A 6,454-nucleotide genomic window follows, 5' to 3' on the forward strand; every position below is an offset into this window, starting at 1 on the left:
TGACTATTCTGTGAGCTGTGATTCCCAGGTATTTTCCTGATTAAGAACTTGCCATAAAGAAGGGGCTGGAAAGAAGTATTCAAAGCAATGAAAGACAAGGATCTCCATCAAGATTACTGCATCCAGCAAAGCTTTTGTTTAGAATGGAAGGGCAGATAAAGTGCTTCCCAGGTAAGGTCAAGTTAAAGGAGTTCATCATCACCAAGCCCTCATTATATGAAATGTTAAAGGGACTTATCTAAGAAAAAGAAGATGATCAAAAATATGAACAGTAAAATGACAACAAACTCACAATTATCAACAACTGAACCTAAAACAAAAACAAACTAGGCAAACAGCTAGAACAGGAACAGAACAACAGAAATGGAGATCACATGGAAGGTTATCAGCGGGGAGGGGGAGGAGAGAGAATGGGGGAAAAGGTACAGGGAATAAGCATAAATTGGTAGGTAGAAAATAGACAGGGGGAGGTTAAGATTAGTATGGAAAATGGAGAAGCCAAAGAACTTATATGTATGACCCATGGACATGAACTAAGCCGGGGGGGCGGGGGCGGGATGCTGGTGGGAGGGGGGTGCAGGGCAGAGGGGAATAAAGGGGAGAAAAAATGGGACAACTGTCATAGCATAATCAATAAGATATATTTTTTAAAAAGGAAAAAATAAAAAGAACTTTCCATAGCTCCCATTACTGTCTAGAGAAAGTTCCAGAGAGCGAGACCAATGGAGTGAAGCCTAGCCAGAGCAGACCCTGGGTTGGGACTAGACCTCAGCTCACTGTCCAATGCTTTGCATACAAAGTGCTAATTTCTTGGCCTGATGCTCAGCACATCCCAAGATCCTCTAGTGTCCTCTGCATTGGCTCTACTATAGCACAACCTCCCTCACTCCCTCAAACTGGACCCTTCTTGCCAGCATGATGCCCTTTTGCCTCTGTGCCTCTGTTCATACTATTCATTTTACCTGAATATCATCACTCTCTTCTCTGTCCTTTAAGCCGTCTGTCAAATGCCACTTCCTCCAGGAAATCTTCTTTGATCCCTTCAACTTCCCCATGATCTTCCCTTCATCTGAACTCTCTTGAGATCCTCCTGTATTGTAACTTACCCATCCTGGGGGGCTGGGGGAGGTAGAAGAGGGTATAGGGGGGATAAATGGTGATGGAAGGAGACTTGACTTGGGGTGGTGACCACACAATGCAATATACAGATGAAGTGTTATAGAATCGTACCTGAAACCTATATAACTTTATTAACCAATGTCACCCCAATAAATTCAATAAAAAACAACAAAAAAGTACCCTTCCTGCTCCTTTTGTCTTAATGGTGTGGGCACAGTGGTGGCGATGAGGCAGAAGCACTACCTTGAGGCTGTGGCATGGAAACTGCAAGACAGCTGCCCGGGCCAGGCCCACTGTCTCCTCTGGGCCTACAATTTGTTACACGATGCTAAAAGCTCTTTTAAAGAAACATGTCCATTCTATTTTCAGTGGCTGGTTCTGGATAATTCTTGAGTGTGCTTCAAACCCAAACCCAAACTGACACCCAAAATACAGAAACTTCTTAATCGAGAGGGAAGAAATTACACAGTTGGTTTTAAAGAAGCAAAAATTACGGAAAAGTGCAGTCTCCAAAAGTGTATTGTTGATTACTTGTAAAATATGCAACAAAACAGTTAAACATCATGGTAAAAACAGAAGCTTTTGATCAGCATTGAAGAGCAATCCAACCACTCCTACGAGTAAATTCAGCTTGAAGACACGGGAGAGAGACTCTACGTTCTGCAAACCTAAATCAGAGTAAGCCTGGTTCCAAAGGCAAGAACGCAGCGTTGGTCTTCACAGCACCTGCCTCCAGACAGAGCGCCCACCTGATCCTCAAAAACACGAACAGAACAAAGAAACACTTCTCTCAACTGAATATGTTGCTTAGAGTAAAGTAATTCGAAGGTAGACTTCAGAAATTTCTTCTTTGTAAAGGATGGACTATTTAAAAATAAGAATGTTTAATGCAATTTCTGAAACTAAAGTTAGACAGAAAAACAGCTTTAAAAAAACTTTTATTTATTTTCTAAATACATGAAAACAAGGGTTCAAAAGCAAAATTTTCTTGGCATTCTTCAGTATTTATGGAGGAAATGCCTCATTAGAATGCATAACTGAAACCTGACTACTTTACAGGATGGTTCTGAGAATCAAAAATATATGAAAGTACAGATAAAGTATTACAGAATTGTACACCTGAAACCTATATAATTTTATTAACCACTCACCCCAATAAATTCAATAAAAATTAAATATGAAGTTATCATAAGTAGTAAAGACACATATGGACAAAATAAGAAAAACAAAACAAAACAAAAAACCCCACAACCTTCCTTTTCCCTCCCCCATTCCTCTTCGTAGCCCTACTTCCAGTCAACGAGGAAAACCGATGAACTCATCCCTCCTTGTACTTAATAGCACAAACCTTCTGAAGATAATATCTCAATGCAAAGAAAGGGAATTCATCCATTCATCCATCCTACATTTGTTGAGTACCTTCTCTGAACACAAATGATGGCATTTCAGGCAGAAAAACGCCTGAGTTTAACTAAGATGAAGACCCTAGGAATCACACCAGAAGGGCAACCCTGACTCTACCTAAAATAGAAGACACCATTTGGGGTGTCCAGGTGCAGGCTGGATAGGGCTACTGCTGACGTCACTATGGCCTGCGCCTCTCTCCAGGCTCTACCAGAGTCTGAGACCTCTGTTGGAGAAAGAGCCTCATGGTTTCTCCTTACTCACGTAGTAGGGCTCCTGCTTTGTTCTTCCTGCTTCTTTAGAGGGAGGTCTAAGAGGTTCAGAGGAGGTGGGGCTGCGCACAGAGGTTTGTTTGTTTGTTTTTTTTAACCTCGAATGCCTCGTCTCCTCCCCCCACCGGTTTGTTGGTTGTAACAGTATGGGCACCAGGGGGCAGCATTGAGCTTCAAACAGCCCAGACATTAACGCACTTTCTGCTTTAATCAGATCCACTGTTACCAGCACTTTCTCAGTCAGATCTTTGTTCAAACTCCACTGCGCCGATGGAGAAACTAGAGGGTGGAGAAATAAACATAGGGGACACAGGAATAAGCCGAGTGCTTTGACTTTGGGTAAAACATTTGCAGATTTTAGGAGGTACAGGGTGGAATTCTATTTTTGGCAGAAATTAGCCTGGATAAAGGGAGCAACAGATAACGGCCTAAGGGACTGAGTAAGTCCCATCCTGGGGCCAGACTCCTCTCCAGGCTGGGCTTTCTCTGCTTACTCTCTTTTTTAAGATTTTATCTTTTTTTATTTTTAGAGAGAGGGAAGGGATGAAGAAAGAGAAGGAGAGAAACATCAATGTGTGAGAGAAACACGGGTGTTGCCTCTCGCACGCCCCCAATCGGCCCGACCGCAACCCATGTGTGGGTGCACACGGGACCTCCAGGAACAGGGTATCTCTTCCTCCTCCTTTTCTCAATCCTAGTACTTCCATTGTGGAGGGCTTGATGGGGCCCTGCCTTCTCTGCAGGCTTGGACAAGTCTTTCCAAGCCTCAGTTTCTTCTCCTGTAAATGGAAATAATGATGGCATGCCACAGCCTCAGGATGAGACAGGTCCACAAAAGGTGATGGCCACGTGGGAGCGAACCTCGGCCCCCCCCCCGCCCAGCCTGGTAGTTGCCATGAGGTGAGAGGCCGGCACGGGTCTGGGCGTCTGTGTACAGCATTCATTGGGAAGAGTCAGATCCTCCTGGGGAAGCCCAACAGCAATAGAGTAAGAATTTAACTCAGAAACAGGAAAATTCCCAGGGCAAGACGGTTCTCCTAAAGCGGGGACTGAGGCCCCAGAGTAGGACTTTTGGGGAGAGGGCACCTTGAGTTCTGGTCTTGTTTTTGTGCTGTGGGATGCGTGTAAGACCTATCACCTTTCTGGGCCTCAGTTTCCCCTTTGGCTGCAGGGGGAAGGGATGTCAGCGTGTCTTGCCCCCCCCCCCTCATTTCGAAGGCTCTTCCAGTCTGCCTCGTGTCGCTCCCGCCCCAACCCCCGCTGGCCTAGGGACTGACGGACTTACTGGCCTCGCCACCCCACCCACTGCACTCGCATTTCGTCACCTAAACGGGTCACCGGAGGGCGGGACAGGCCGACCCTGGCGGGGGCGATCCCTCCTTCCCGTGCACTGTGCACTGACGGACAGACAGCCCCGGCCCGCGCCTGCCCAGAGTCCAGCTCCCTCCCCGACCGCTCGGCCCTTGGCTCAGCGCGTGGGCCGCCCCGCCCGCCCCGCCCGCCGCACCTCCCCCGGCGCCCGCATTAAAGCGCATATGCAAGCCATGAATTATCAACTGAAAGGAGTCAATTACCGGCTCTAAAAACGAGTGTCTGCGCCCTGCGCCCGGAGCGCCCGGGGCCATCCGCCTATTTACGGAGCGATTTCCCCCGCCCGGCCTCGGGAGGGAGAGAGACGGAGCCGGAGACCAGGAGGGAGAGAGATGGAAAGAGAGAGACTGGGGGAAAGAGAACACAGACCCGCAGAGACATGGAGAGAGAGAAACTGGGACGGGAAAGAGAGACAGAGATTAGAGCAGCGCGCAGAGAATCAGAGCAGGCAAAAGCAGCGTGGGTGCCTCTTCTTAGAGCAGCAGAGAGAGGTGAGCCCCCAGGACTTCAAAGGCCCTGTGTTCGCCTCCCCGAGTGTTGGTGTAGGGACCCTAACCCTCCAGGGCTGAGGGAGGCTGCTCTGCCGGCTAGGGCACTGGAGTAGGGGGATAGATCTGGGACTCAGGAAGTGATAAGGTGGGGAGCACATTTTGCCGAGAGGCCTGTCCTGGAAGGATACTGGGAGCAGGCTGCGGTCTCGTGCATGTGAGGTGAGCTTAACAGTGTGTGACCTTGGGAGGACGGAGGAAGGAGGAGGGAGGAGGGAGTGAGGAACAGGAACAGTGAGGATAGAGCCTGATGTGGGGGTGTCTGTGTGGCCCCTCAGCATTGAGATAGAAATGGTGACCGCCGCGGGCTCAGGAAGTCCTGTCTGCCCCCCAAGCTCTCACTCAAGTTGTTTCCTCCTCTGGAAATGCTTTTCCTGCCGGCTTCTACTCATTCTTTGACCCTGGGCCTCCCCAGCGGCTGTGCCGGCCTTAGCCTCTGTGCATACCCCATTCTGTTCCGTGACCAGGCTTGACTTCTCCACCAGACAGGGACTACCACACCGGCAGGCTCCTGCCCACCTCAGGCAGTGTTCAGAGGGAGCTGCATAAGTGTTTGCTGAAGTATGAATGAAGAAGTGAGCAGGGCTAGAGGGGAACCTTTACTGGGACTGAGGCTCTGTGACCAAGGCCAGGAGTTTGGAGGGAAAGGCGGAGTGTAAAGCGCTCTGTGCAGATCATAGGGAAGGCTTCAAGCAACCTCAGTGCTGGGGGGGAGTCTTCCTAACCTAGCCAGGCCCTGGCTGTGCAGGGAGGGGGTGGGGGAGAGGAGTGGAAGAGCAGGGGCAGAGTAGGTAGGGTCAGGCAGAGAGTTGAGGCCTAGCTCACTGGCACCAGGAAGTTGCTGCCAGAGCCCCTAGGGCTTTGCCTTTAGTACTTCAGGACCCCTGGAATCCTAGGCCTCTCCTGGAGAGGGTGGGGACAGGGAACCCCAGGAACTCTGAGGAAGGAGTGGGTCTAAACTGGGGCAGATGGAAGAGTATGGGCTTGGGAATCGAATAGAGCCTTTCTCTTCTAGCTGTGTGACCTCAGGCAAGCCTCTTTGTTAACTTCGAAGTCTCAGGTTCCTGATCTATAAAATGGGGACAGTGCTGTACAGTTTTTTATAAATGTCCCCACATCTCCTATCTGCATAGCACTTTCCCCAAGAAGGAAAGACCCTGCCCGAAGGAAAGTAGCTATTTATTGAGGCTTACAAGGTGCTAAGCACTCTGATTAGTGGATTATCTCTCTCCTCCTCTTAACAGCTTTCCTTTCCAAGTTGTGAAGTCACTTTGCAGGCAAGGAAACCCAAAGAAGGTCAGGGAGTGGGAAATGGCAGTGTCAAGTTTTGAAGCCATGTCTGACTCCAAAGCTGTGCATCACAGGGTCTCCCAGACTTGGCCCTTATACCCACTGCCCTGTTCCCCCAGCCCTTCAGGTCTGACTGAGCTCAGATCTACTGAGGGGTTGGCTGAACAGCAGGCAGGACAGGTCAGGTCCAGTGGAGGCGGTCCCTGGGGTCTTGTTCCCACAATGGCGTGGGCTGGGTGGCCTTCGTGACAAGTCTGTAGCTCTGCCATGCCATTAGCAGGCAGCCAGAGGGGGTGTCTGCAAGCACCAATGCTGGGGTTCCCACAGCCGCTTGCCTATTAGTGGCTGGTGGCTTTGTAGTGATTTATTGGGGCTTCTTCATTTCCCCTTGGTCTGCTATAAACATATTTATACCACCAGAGTGACCGATAAATTTCCCTTATGAATCCT

The 6,454-nt window shown here is 49.3% G+C and overlaps 1 pseudogene; it reads left to right on the top strand.

Moving 5' to 3' along the window:
- Positions 1 to 1,344: 1,344 nt before the first annotated feature.
- Positions 1,345 to 1,940, top strand: LOC112314518 (UPF0711 protein C18orf21 homolog pseudogene; annotated as a pseudogene).
- Positions 1,941 to 6,454: the final 4,514 nt, after the last annotated feature.

This window comes from Desmodus rotundus, chromosome 3 (assembly GCF_022682495.2).
Source record: "Desmodus rotundus isolate HL8 chromosome 3, HLdesRot8A.1, whole genome shotgun sequence".
NCBI lineage: Eukaryota > Metazoa > Chordata > Mammalia > Chiroptera > Phyllostomidae > Desmodus > Desmodus rotundus.